Raw genomic sequence first — 12,825 nt, 5'->3', positions numbered from 1 at the left:
TAAGCCAGAAAGAGAAAAACAAATACCGTATGCTAACACATATATATGGAATCTAAAAAAAAAAAAAAAAAAAGTCAGACGAATCTAGGGGCAGGATAGGAATAAAGATGCAGACCTACTATGGAATGGACTTGAGGACACAGGGAGGGGGAAGGATAAGCTGGCACAAAGTGAGAGAGTGGCATGGACATATATACACTAGCAAATGTAAAACCAATAGCTAGTAGGAAGCAGCCGCATAGCACAGGGAGATCAGCTCAGTGCTTTCTGACTACCTAGAGAGGTGGGATAGGGAGGATGGGAGGGAGTGAGATGCAAGAGGGAGGGGATATGGGGACATATGTATATGTATAGCTGATTCACTTTGTAATAAAGCAGAAACTAACACACCATAGTAAAGCAATTATACTCCAATGAAGATGTTAAAAAAAATCATCATGTTGCATACTTTAAATACATACAATATTTATTAAAATATAAAAATAAAAATTTTTAAATACACATGCTATATAAATCAGTGCAATCCTCCTTCATTCTTCCTGGCCGTTAAGACAATAATAAAAAGATTCCTAGTTACCTGTACAATATCCACCCAAATACAGATGTTGAAATTGTGGGACAACAGAAAATGAATGGTGGCAAGGCATGTGTTTATGGAAGCTTAGAACAAATTATAGATTCAGAGCATGAAAGACTGCCCTTCAGAATCTTCTAAACCACATTGTTCAAAGAACTGAGAATGCCACTGGCCAAAGAACTTTTCCTTTTCCTTTTACTAGAAAACTATAATTTTTGGTTTCTCTTTCAGGCCAGGGTAGAGAACAAATAAGAAGCGCATTTATTTTTTAAAAACTGCCACCTAGGGCTTCCCTGGTGGCGCAGTGGTTGAGAGTCCGCCTGCCAATGCAGGGGACACGGGTTCGTGTCCCGGTCCGGGAAGATCCCACATGCCGCAGAGAGGCTGGGTCCGTGAGCCATGGCCGCTGAGCCTGCACGTTCGGAGCCTGTGCTCCATAACGGGAGAGGCCACAACAGTGAGAGGCTTGCATACCGCAAAAAAAAAAAAAAAAAAAAGACAGCCACAAACTAGGAGAAGATATTTGCAACATCATAATCGATATAGATTTGTAGCACAGAATATATAATAAATTCCTACAAATTTATAACTTAAATTTATAATCTTTCTATTATATTAATTTATAATAGAAAAAAAAGAAACTGCCTGTTTTTGTTCCTAGGGCTGCTGTAACAAGTTATCACAAACTGGGTAGCTTAAAACAACAGAAATTTATTCTCTTACAGTTCACAAGGGCAGATGTCTGAAATCAAGATATCAGCAGAGTTGGCTCCTTCTGGAGGCTCTGAGGGAGAATATGTTACATGCCTCTCTCCTAGCTCTTGGTGGTTACCATCAACCCCTGGTATTCCTTAGATTGTAACTGTGTCTTTCCAATCTCTTCCTCAATCATCATGTTGCCAAAAACTCGGCCTCTGTGCGCCAGTGACAAATCAAATCTTGGAGACAGAGTTTTGGGTGAAATAGAAAATAATATCTTTGTTGCTTCACCAGGCAAAGGGGGATACAGTGGGCTCATGCCCTCAAAACTGTGTGTCCCAACCCAGGGGGATTTGGTGAGGAGTTTTCTAGCAATGGTTCAAGGGCGGGGTTGATGATAGGGATCAGGGTGTGTGCAGGGCCTGCATTCCTTTAATCTGGCCTCAGGTGGTCTCCTGATGAGCTTCTGTGGTTCTCGAGGTTATCAAACTCTGACCTTCTCTCTGGAATGAGGAATGCTTCATCAAGGAGTTAACATCTTCCATTTGTTGGGGGTTTTAGTTCTGCAGAAGAGCTCAAAGATGTTGTTACTGTGTCCCTTGAGGGGGAACCAGGATCCTGTCCCAAGCCTTCACTATTTCTCACTGCTCCTCCCTTGTTTCTGCATCCCCTCCCTTCCCTGATTGGCAACTGTTAGAATCAGCCCTTTGGGACTCAGGGAAGGTTATGGAGGCTGGAGCCTGTTCCCTACAAACAAGGAACATGGGACATAGAAAGGCTTCCATGCCCAGGAGCCCCACATGGTCGTGCTTGGTTTCAATCACATGGCCTTCTTCCCTTTGTGCATCCTCTGTGTCTCTGTATCCAAATCTCCCTCTCTTTTTTCTTATAAAGACACCAAATATTGGATTCAAGGCACACCCTAATCTAGTATGACCTTATCTTGATTACATCTGTGAAGACCCTGTGGGGCCTTTAGGGACTTTCCACCCCCTCACTTGTTCCCGTAAACCAATTCTTCTCCCTATCGTGCGCCACTCCTTCTCCCTATCGAAACCAATTCTTCTCCCTATCGTGCGCCACTCCTTCTCCCTATCGAAACCAATTCTTGGAGTTTTTCAGTTGACGGGGACTTGCCAGACAGCGGGTAATTTTCCAGTTGCCCGTAACAGGTATACGCCCTAACCGCCACAATGAACAGACAACTATAACGGCCAGAAGGTGGGACAAAAGTTCCTAAGCCAATGAATTCAAAAGTCACCACATTTACCCAATCATTGTGAGAATATACCCGCCCTATGAGTAAATAAACCTATAAAAAGTATGTGATTCCGCTTTTAGGGGTTCCCCATCAGCCTCCTGCGTGAGGTTCAGGGAACCCCGGTGCATCGGCTCCTAATAAACCTCTTGCGTGTTGCAGCGGCTCTTGACTCTTGGCGGTTCTTGGGCGAGTTGGAATCCCTCGTAGACCGTTTGGGTCTCACAACCCTATTTCCAAAGAAGGTCACATTCACTGGGACTGGGGGTTAGGACTTGAACATATCTTTCAGGGGGACAAAACTCAGCCCACAATATAGCCCAACAGAAAACATAAAAATAGAACCCCCAAATGGGCAAAACAGATGTAGAGGAAACAAAAGTTGCTAATAAACAAATAAAGATGCTCAACCTCATGGGTTATCAGAGAAGCACAAATTAAAAGCACAATGAGATACCATTCCATATCCACTAGATTGGTAAAAATTGTTGGAAACAAGTAAATTAAATAAATGTGAATGAGATAAGAGTTTTTAGTCAAACTCTTCAATAATTATATTTTATGGTATATCTACTTAAAATAGTTTCTCCAAAGCTTTTTGGTAAATGAAACTTTAGTTTGCTAAGTTAAGTTAAATTACGACAATTCATTGAATGTCTAGATCATTTCCAAATAAGATAAAATACTGAAACATTAATTGCTAAACAAGTCTAACTACTTTTGTCATCTTATTACAGAAAAACTAAAGATGTTTAAGTTAATTAGAAATGTCTTATACCACACTGAAAAAAAATGCTATGAGAAATTATGATATTGTTGAGGAAGAAGAAAGTTTCCTCTACCCTTCTGGGTTCTTCTGGCTGATCTAAGAATTAAATGGACATGAGGCAGATTAACAAGAGAAACTCAAAATTTAATAACACGTATACATGGGAGAGGCCAAGGAAAACTGAGTAAGTCACTAAAATGGCTGAAACCCTCACCTTAAATACCATCCTCAGCTAAAGACAAAAGAGGATGGTGAGAGTGAGGAGAGTCAAGGTTACCAGGAAAAGCACAGTAAACAAGCATGACTGTGATGCAGATTTAAGGTAGGGCCTTCTCCATTGATAAGAGTTTCTAGAGATTTGGTCATATTCTTCTTCCAGGCACAGAGAGGGAGACACCCTTACAAATGGAGATTTCTCTTATAAATGTTAATGTTTCTTACAAAAGGGCAACTTCAGAGCCCTTCCCATGTCTGTGGTTTCTCAGAAAATAACCAGCATTTAAAATTATTATGCCCAAGAGACGTATTTTAGGGTAGTAAATTTTGGTCCCCTACCATAGGTATTCATAAGTTTGCCAATCCAAAAAAAAAAAAAAAATACTAGTATAACAAACAGTTTAAAATTGCTCACATATTAGTTTTCACTAGAAATTAATGCTTCTAAGGTTTAAAAATTCTAATTAATGTATGTAATTAAAATTACTAAAATTAATAAACATTTGTATATGCAAGGAAGAAAAAAGTATAAAGAATGGAAATGCATTTTGTTAAAAGAAAGTATTTTGGGCTTCCCTGGTGGCGCAGTGGTTGAGAGTCCGCCTGCCGATGCAGGGGACGCGGGTTCGTGCCCTGGTCCGGGAGGATCCCACGTGCCGCGGAGCGGCTGGGCCCGTGAGTCATGGCCGCTGAGCCTGCGCGTCTGGAGCCTGCGCTCCGCAACGGGAGAGGCCACAACAGTGAGAGGCCCGCGTACCGCAAAAAAATAAATAAATAGTTTTAAAAAAAAAAAAAGAAAGTATTTTTGTCCTAAAATGAGATTAAAGAAAAAAGGGGGGGGGGGAAGCACAGGACAATCTGAGTGTAAAAAAGGGAGTTATAGAAGGTTTGTGGAAAAGGAACCTTGAGTAGAGAGTTATGCATAGTCAAGATGGCTGGGATTGGAATAAATTTAATTGGGTGAATAAATTTTAATATCAAAAGTAAGCTGGTGCAAAGCTAGAATTTGGTTCTATCTGTTGAGAGGGCAAGGTTTTCTTGAACCATTGATCTGCCTTTGATAATAGATTGTAGAAGGTTCTTTACTTTTTAAGTAATCCATTGTAACAGTCTGTATTTGCCTTTGAAATCTTTTGTCACTTTGTTGGATGGTGTAATTAAATATTGTTTAACAGTGACCTATGATCCTATTTGACTAAGTGTTTTAAAACCTTTTTGATATTTTTGACAAACTCCCCAAAAATCGAATTCTAAATGAAGGGTTATTGACCTAGAAATAACTTTGAGGTTTTTTCTAGAAGCCCCTGGAACACCTTGAGAGATTTGTTTTCTCTCCTTGTTAAAGAGATATTAACTAATTAGGCTTATTTGGTGTTAAATTACACAAGGAACATTGTCAAATGAGTGATGATAAAACCTCTTAGGTTATATTGTATGGGTAAATGTTATTAATATAAATGTTCTAGAAATTATATGAAATTCCTAGAATTCTGATGTGTCTTGGTGTAATGGTATCAGTCATAATTCTAGTAACATCTTAAAATGTTGTTTGTCAGAGATAACTGAAACTCAACAGGACCCTGTGGAGCCCTCAGGGACACAAATCCTTTCCATATCCCTCATTTCTTCTTTGTAGGAAATAGGCTTTATTCAGCCCCTCAGACCTTCCCTGAGTTCCAAAGGGAAGATTCAGACAGTTTTCATCAGGGAAGTAAGGGAATGCGGAAAAAAAGGTAAGCAATCAAGCAACAATAGTGCTGTGATTAAAGCTGGTCCTAGTTCCTCCTCAAGGGATATACAGAACAATATCTTTGAGTTCTTCTACAGGAACTAAGGGGACTTTCCTGGCAGTCCTGTGGTTAAGACTCTGGGCTCCCAATGCAGGGGACACAGTCCGATCCCTACACTCGGCCAAAAAAAAAAAAAACCAAACCAGGAACCAAGGCCCCACCCAGCTGGGGGATGGTAACTTCAGCCTGAGCACACTCCTGGAATACCACCCTGCTACCTCACCACCAACCAAGCAGAGGAAAGTCATACACCCTTCAGCCCTCACCCCAAATTTTGCCTATAAAAACCTCTCCCCAAAAGCCATCAGGGAGTTTGGGGTTTTTGAGCACAAGCTACCCATTCAACTTGCTTGGCCCTGCAATAAACCTTTCTCAAACTTGATATTTTGGTTTGTTTGGCCTCACTGTGAATTGGGCACCTGAACCTGTGTCCAGTAACATAACCAAACTTCTTTGCCAATTGCATTGTAATTAGATCTTTAACCATGCCATTTTAAGTCTTTTATCATTTACAGACTGTTATAGTTTTATTCTGATGATTTTATACATTGCTTAATCTTCATGGAAAAAACTCTGAGTACACATTTCTGATAATTTTAAGATCATGACTTTTGTTTGAAAAATTACTGATTCTTTTTAATGTTTTGTTTTTCCAGATTGGAGGAAATTTTCTCATTTCTCTTAAGCTAACTCTGATTTACAGCAATTTGTAAATTATATCTTTCTAAGCAGAATTGAAACATTTATCTTTTTTCCCCCTGCCTGATCCCTACAGAATTTGGAAACTTTGTGAGTATTCAAATACAACTCTCCAAACTAATATTTCTAATTTTTCTCCCACTTTTGACTTAGAATCATTGAGAGCCAGTGCTGTGCCTTTCCTGAAGCTCTGCAAATTTAAACTGAACAACTTAGATATAAACTTGAGAGAGATCACCAAAACAGTCCATGTTTAGAAAATCTTCATGCCTATTGCTGTGCAGGTCACTCAGAAAGTTTACCCGATCACCCAATGACATCATCAGAAACATTCTAATTGCAAAAGGTGCTTTGACCCCTACATCTAAACTGCCCTCCAGACTCAGACTGAAACAGAGCAGGACCCTGTGGGGCTCCTGGTCACAGAAGCCTCTCTCAGTCCCCTGTTCCTTGTTTGTAGGAAATAGGCTTCAGCCTCCATAACCTTCCCTGAATTCCAAAGGGCACGTTCAAACAGTTGCTAATCAGGGAAGGGAGGGGATGCAGAGACAAGGGAAGAGTGGCCAAGAAACAATAGTGCAGGCTTGAAACAGGGTCCTGGTTCCACCTCAAGGGATGCACCTGACAAAATCTTTGAGCTCTTCTGCAGAACTAAAACCCCGAACAAATGGAAGATGTTAACTTTTTTTTAATTTTTGGCAGTACGCGGGCCTCTCACCGTTGTGGCCCCTCCTGCTGCGGAGCACAGGCCCCAGACGCGCAGGCTCAGCGGCAATGGCTCACGGGCCCAGCCGCTCCACAGCATGTAGGGTCTTCCGGACTGGGGCACGAACCCGTGTCCCCTGCATCGGCAGACTGACTCAACCACTGTGCCACCAGGGAAGCCCCGATGTTAGATATTTGATGAAGCATTCTTCATTCCAGAGAGAAGGTCAGAGTTTGATAACCTGGAGAACCACAGAAGCTCATCAGGAGACCACCTGAGGCCAGATTAAAGGAATGCAGGCCCTGCACACACCCTGATCCCTATCATCAACCCTGCCCTTGAACCATTGCTATAAAACTCCTCACCAAATCTCCCTGGGTTAGGACACACATTTTTGAGGGCATGAGCCCACTGTGTCCCCCTTTGCCTGGCAAAGCAATAAAGCTATTCTTTTCTACTTGACCCCAAACTCTGTCTCCGAGATTTGGTTCGGCACCAGTGAATAGAAGCTGAGTTTTCGGCATCAAGACTGGCTTTATAACTTCCTCCAACCATTAACTTTTATTTTCATTCTGTCTCTGTAGAAATGCTTCTATTAAATACCTAACTGCTTGTACCCTTAGGCCTAACTTTGAGAGCCCCACCTCTCTTTTGAAATGAGTAACTGAACTGACCTAGTGTCAGGACTAAGAGACTGGTTCAGTGAGATGAAACCATCTACCAACTCACCTTCTGGACATGAAATTTCTTAAAAGTTTCAAAGGTGGTAGCGTAGGGGAGCAAAACTTGCCACCCTAAAATACGTCTCTTTGGCATATTAATTGTTTTAAGCTGGTTATTCTCTGAAAACAGACTAGGAGTTGTCCTTTCGTAAGAAACATTTACATTTGTAAGAGAAATCTCCATTTGTAAGTGTGTCTCCCTCTCTGTGCCTGGAAGAAGAGGATGACCAAATCTCTAGAAACTCTTATCAGTGCAGAAGGCCCTAACTTAAATCTGCATCACATCACCCTTGTTTACTGTGCTTTTCCTGGGAACCTCCCTTAACTGCCTCTCCTCATCCTCAACATCATCTTTTATCTTAGCTGAGGATGGTATTTCAACCATTTTGGTGATTTACTCAGTTTTTCTGGGTCTCTCTCATGTATACATGTTAAACTTTGATTTTCTCCTGTTAACAAATAATAATAAATTAAAAAAATAAAAAGGCGATTCATAAGCACATTTTCCATTATATCAAAACAAAAACCAAGAAAAAACCTAGAAAGAAGTCATAGTCCATCAACAGAAGAATAAAAAATAAATTATGGGGCTTCCCTGGTGGCGCAGTGGTTGAGAGGCCGCCTGCCGATGCAGGGGACATGGGTTCGTGCCCCGGTCCGGGAAGATCCCACATGTCGTGGAGTGGCTGGGCCCGTGAGCCATGGCCGCTGAGCCTGCGCGTCCGGAGCCTGTGCTCCGCAGTGGGAGAGGCCACAACAGTGAGAGGCCCGCGTACCACAAAAAAAAATGGTACACTAACACTATGGAGTATTATAAGTGGTAAAATAAATGGGTGAACTACAGTTGCCAGCAACAGAAGGGTATATCTTGAAACTGAGTCCCCCTGAAACTGAATTCCCTTACCAAGTTTATGATTAACCTCTCTATCCAAAACTTTATTCCTGTTCTTGTTCCCTCTGATCACAGTCCTGTGCTAAGTGAACACTAATCAACCATAGTCAGATGACTAAAACTGCTGCTGTGAATAGCATCCTTTTTTTTTTCTTTTTGTAAACTGATTTGGAACAACTGCTTTATTTATTTTTTAACATTTTTAATTTATTTATTTATTTTTGGCTGCTTTGGGTCTTTGTTGCTGCACGCGAGCTTTTTCTAGTTGCGGCAAGCAGGGGCTACTCTTTGTTGTGGTGTGTGGGCTTCTCATTGCAGTGGTTTCTCTTGTTGTGGAGCACGGGCTCTAGAGCGCATGCTCAGTACCTGCGGCACACGGGCTCAGTACCTGTGGCACGCAGGCTCAGTAGTTGCAACTCTCAAACTCTAGAGCGCAGGCTCAGTAGCTATGGCACGCAGGCTCAGTAGCTGTGGCACCCGGGCTCAGTAGTTGTGACTCTTGAGCTCTAGAGCACAGGCTCAGTAGTTGTGGTACACGGGCTCAGTTGCTCTGCAGCATGTGGGATCTTCCTGGACCAGGGCTCGAACCCGTGTCCCCTGCATTGGCAGGCAGATTCTTAACCACTGTGCCACCAGGGAAGTCCCAAGAGCCTCCTTAATGTACTAAAATTGCTAGCATAGATATTGTCATAAACACATCGACGCACATTGTTTCTCGAGGGTAAGATGAGCTCACAGATCCCTGAGCCATGGACCACGTGACCAGAGAATCATAAACCAGAGACATCCTGACTCTCAGAACTATAATTTAAGAAATGTCACAGAGGGAATTCCCTGGCAGTTCAGTGGTTAGGACTTGGCGCTTTCACTGCCATGGCTTGGGTTCAATCCCTGGTTGGGGAACTGAGATCTCAGAAGGCTTGCGGCATGGCCAAAAGAAAAAATAGTCACAGAGATCTCACAAGATGATTAACCCCAACTTCTTTGTTCTTTCCCTTTAAAACATCCCAAACTCAAAAACCAAATTGGAGTGTATCTGAGGCTTGTCTCCCACTCCCTTGCTTGGTGCCCTGCAATAAACACTGTATTTTCCTTCATCACAACCTGGTGTCAGTAGATTGGCTTTGCTGCACTTCAGGCAAGCGGACTCAAGTTTCGTTTGGTAACATAGAAACCCAATGTTGAGTGAAAGCACAAGTCATAAACATATAGTATGTTGATGACATATAGCCATCATATGTGTGACATTTAGTATGACACAATTTATGTAAATTTTAAGAACAAAACTTGCCAATACATTGTTTAGAGAAACACATGCATATGACTTTTTAATTAAAAAAAATTTTTTTTAATTTTTTATTTTTTTGGCCACACCACAGGCTTGTGGGATCTTACTACCCTGACTAGGGATTGAACCCAGGCCCCCTGCAGTGGAAGCACAGAGTCTTAACCACTAGACCACCAGGGAATTCCCTAAAAAACTATTTTTAAAGAAAGCAAAGGCATCATAGACCCAGATCAGAAGCATGGGTACAATGGCCACTACACTGCACAACCCCAGGGGTGCCATCTCCACTGCAGTTAATTTGAATGGCACTACAGATGAGTATGAGTGAGTTCCTAGAGTTATGCATGCCCATACGTGGTGGTACTGGCATTTACCTTCGGGACAGGCAAAAGGAAAAGACAACTATTACAAAGAAAAGTGGGCAAAGGATATAAACTGGCAAATAAAAGAAGAGAAACCTGAAGAGCCATCGAATATATAAAAAGATATTCAATCTCACTACCAATCAAGGAAAGTTTACAAATTAAAACAAGGTACCATTTTTCATCCATGAGACTGATAATACTTAAAAATCTGATAACATGAACTATTAAGAAGAATGGGGGGGGGGCTTCCCTGGTGGCACAGTGGTTAAGAATCCGCCTGCCAATGCAGGGGACATGGGTTCGAGCCCTGGTCCCGGAAGATCCCACATGCTGCAGAGCAACTAAGGCCATGCGCCACAACTACTGAGCCCGTGTGCCACAACTACTGGAGCCCACAAGCCTAGAGACCGTGCTCCACAGCAAGAGAAGCCATCGCAATGAGAAGCCCGCGCACCGTAACGAAGAGTAGCCCCCACTCACCGCAACTAGAGAAAGCCCACGTGCAGCAACAAAGACCCAACACAGCCAAAAATGAATGAATGAATGAAGAATGGGGAAAAATATTATGTTCATGAGCTTGTGCAAATGTAAATTAGTAAAATTAGGCCATTTTTTAGTAAGATTGAAGAAAATATAATTACTTTTGGACCCAGAGATTCCTATTCTTTATTTTCTTTTTAAAAATATTTATTTATTTATTTATTTTGGCTGCACCAGGTCTTAGTTGCGGCACATGGGATCTTAGTTGCAGCATGCGTGCGGGACCTAGTTTCCCGACCAGGAATCGAACCCAGGTTCCCTGCATTGGGAGCTCGAAGTCTTACCCACTGGACCACCAGGGAAGTCCCCAGAGATTCCTATTCTAAGTAAACACCCTAGAGAAAGTTTCAAAGGATGATACCTCCATAAGTAAATTGCTGCAATGTTTGAAAGAAACTTTAGGAAGGAAACAACTGGGAATAATTTATATATGAATTGTATAAAGGAGCCAAAATATATGTATAAACATGGAAAGACTCTCAAAAATAAAGTGGACTGAAAAAAGTATCACTACATTATTTCTATTAAATTAAAAAAATTTTAAATATATCTTAGCTATATATGACATAATCAGAACTCGTTAACATGTTGTGTTTGTGTGCCGGCAGGAATGATATGGAAGAGTGAGAAAGATTCAGGAAGGAGGAGACTCTAAAGAGTAAACTCCTTGAGAAGGTGAGAGAGGGTGGGGTTCAGAGTGGAGGGAGGGGGCTTTGGAACTGATCACGCTTAAAATATCTTTCTTTGGTGATTAGCTAACCTTGAGGTTTGTGATCAGTGAGGCTGTGAAAAGAACTTTCTTCTCCAGGTAATTTTTCTTCATTTAAACAAGGAAACAAATAAATAAGTAGTAAATTGTAAGAGAAAATAAAAGAAAATAAAGCCTATAACAATGTTGAGAGTATGGAAAGTAAGGCTGCTCCTCCTGTATTAAAATATAACGTTAAAGTCACCTACAGGCCCCAATGAAAAGTGCTCTGATTTACTCATCACTTTATGTAAAATTAAATATTTGAGCTAAATTAAAAGCTGGAGCCCAGGGACTTCCCTGGTGGCGCAGTGGTTAAGAATCTGCCTGCCAACGCAGGGGACACAGGTTGGAGCTCTGGTCTGGGAAGATCCCACATGCTGTGGAGCAACTAAGCCCGTGCACCACAGCTACTGAGTCTGCGCTCTAGAGCCCGCAAGCCACAACTACTTAGCCCATGAGCCACAACTACTGAAGCCCGCGCACCTAGAGCCCATCCTCTGCAACAAGAGAAGCCACTGCAATGGGAAGCCTGCACACCGCAAGGAAGAGTAGCCCCCTCTCGCTGCAACTTGAAAAAGCCCGCGTGCAACAACGAAGACCCAACGCAGCCAAAAATAAAATTAATTAATTAAAAAAAAAATTGAACTTCATTTAAATAAATAAATAAAAATAAAAGCTGGAGCCCAGACTTGTAGGCTTAACTCTGATTTCAATTCTCAGTGTCTTTTGGTCTGACCCAGTGCAGCAGCCCTGTTGATGGAGTAAAAATTTAGTCCATTAGGTGGTCTAAACCAGTCAGAACTACAATCGCTACAATGTACTACAGCAGGGGCAGGTTTCTGTGAAAAAAATTAAAAATCACAAATATGTGTATACACACATACCACTTCTTAATTTCACAGCAGTTTTTTATATTAATTAGCATTTTAAAGTTAAAAATCAACTTGATTCATCTAATGAAATGTTTATTTTGTTTTAAAGGCCAGTGACTAAGTTGATTTTATGTAATCCAATAGCACTGCATTCTTTTTTTTTTTTTTTTTGTGGTATGTGGGCTCATTTTAATGCTGTGGGTCTTGGATTTTTCTGCGATCACCAACCCCTTCGAACATGTTTGAGAGTTATAGACTGTTGTCTCCAGAAAAATGCACACACCCCCACACCCCCAGAATTTATAACCTACTTGGTTGCATTTGTGCAATAAGCAAAGGCAGTTACAAATTGTATCAAGTGCTGAAGTGACAGAACTTCATATATTGTATCAGTTTAGCATATACTGTTGACATTTTACACAGGTGATATACAGTTGCATTTACTATTTTAAGTCATTTGTAAATGACTACAAATATATTGGTAAATCTGTCAAGAGTAGGAGTTAATCATTATTATTATAAACTGACAAGATTGCTGTATGGTTATAGGTGATTATGGAAGGAGATAAAAGAATACAGTGGGGCTTCCCTGGTGGCGCAGTGGTTGAGAGTCCGCCTGCCGATGCAGGGGACACAGGTTCGTGCCCCGGTCTGTGAAGATCCCACATACCGCGGAGCAGC

This window comes from Phocoena sinus, chromosome 12 (genome assembly GCF_008692025.1).
Source record: "Phocoena sinus isolate mPhoSin1 chromosome 12, mPhoSin1.pri, whole genome shotgun sequence".
Taxonomy (NCBI): domain Eukaryota; kingdom Metazoa; phylum Chordata; class Mammalia; order Artiodactyla; family Phocoenidae; genus Phocoena; species Phocoena sinus.
This window is presented reverse-complemented; position numbering follows the sequence as displayed.